General features: G+C 47.8%; 1 protein-coding gene across 1 annotated transcript in view; it reads right to left on the bottom strand.

The window, feature by feature from the left end:
* Positions 1 to 1091, bottom strand: part of LOC101854418 (putative uncharacterized protein DDB_G0279653) — a gene marked incomplete at its 3' end in the record, with an annotated part of 7748 nt that overhangs the window by 849 nt on the left and 5808 nt on the right.

Below are 1091 nucleotides of genomic sequence, written 5' to 3'. Positions count from 1 at the left end.
AGAGGAGAAGGTGGGGGAGGTTGCAGAGGAAATAGAGTTTTGGATGGGACTTTTTTTTGGGGGGGGTGGGGTCAAACAAACATTTTTTTTTTTAGTTTAGGGAATGCACACCCATTACCGTTGGCTATTAAACGTTAACTAGAAGCACATATACAAACAATAACGGCCATTTAGTGCCACGAAAGAATAAATAATTCTGACAGGAACGAAACTGCTGAGTAAAAAGAAAAGACCAAAAAAAAAAAGAAAACTGGTTTCCTACAACCCGATTCAGTTTTTAGTTCTAGAACGAGCATTTGCAACTCAATACAGTCATAAGTCACGCCCAAAATTAGAGGCGTTACTAGAGAGTACATTAACATACAAAGAAAAAGAGAGAAAGATGGACGATACATGTTTGACACTTGAAAGGGAAAAAAAGGAGCAAACCACACCAGTTCACCCGCCAACAAACAACCCATTAGTATGAGTTAAAAGGAGCACATCGTTACGACTGCGTTCGTTTAGTTTTGATACGGGGTGTCCATTGGGGGGAATCGGGTCGGGGCGGTTAGCTGGCAAGACTGAGGGCGCAAAGAGGCTATCGCGGTACAAACCCATCGCGCCCCACTCATCGCCTCATAAACAAACTTGTTTGTTCGTTAGTGTGGGGCGACCGAGTGGGGCGACCGAGTGGGGCGATCGAGTGGGGCGATCGAGTGGGGCGATCGAGTGGGGCGATCGGCCCGATCTAGTCGTAGTGGGAGTCATGCGATCGACCAGACCCGACCAGACCCGACCCGACCCGATCCCATCGGCAATGGGCACCCGGTATTAGAAACAAGCACAACCGACAGTAGAAGGAAGGAGGACGAGTGGGGCAAAGTAGGACCTACCACTCAGTAGCACCCTTCAACCGCCATTGCGAAGACGGGGCAGAAAAAGGGATACTTTAGAGGCGTTTTTAAAGCTTCCCATCCACCTAGCTTGGTCCCAAATGACATCATGTCTCTAAATGAAACTTATAATATTGTTGAAGAGGGTGTAAAACCCACAAAGGGCGCTCCGTTAGCTCAGTTGGTATCATACTTGACTACGGTGCAAGTGCCCCC

The sequence above is a fragment of the Aplysia californica genome, unplaced genomic scaffold, assembly GCF_000002075.1.
Source record: "Aplysia californica isolate F4 #8 unplaced genomic scaffold, AplCal3.0 scaffold00281, whole genome shotgun sequence".
Classification (NCBI taxonomy): domain Eukaryota; kingdom Metazoa; phylum Mollusca; class Gastropoda; order Aplysiida; family Aplysiidae; genus Aplysia; species Aplysia californica.
Note: the sequence above shows the minus strand (reverse complement) of the source record. Positions and strands in the feature narration are given on the sequence as shown.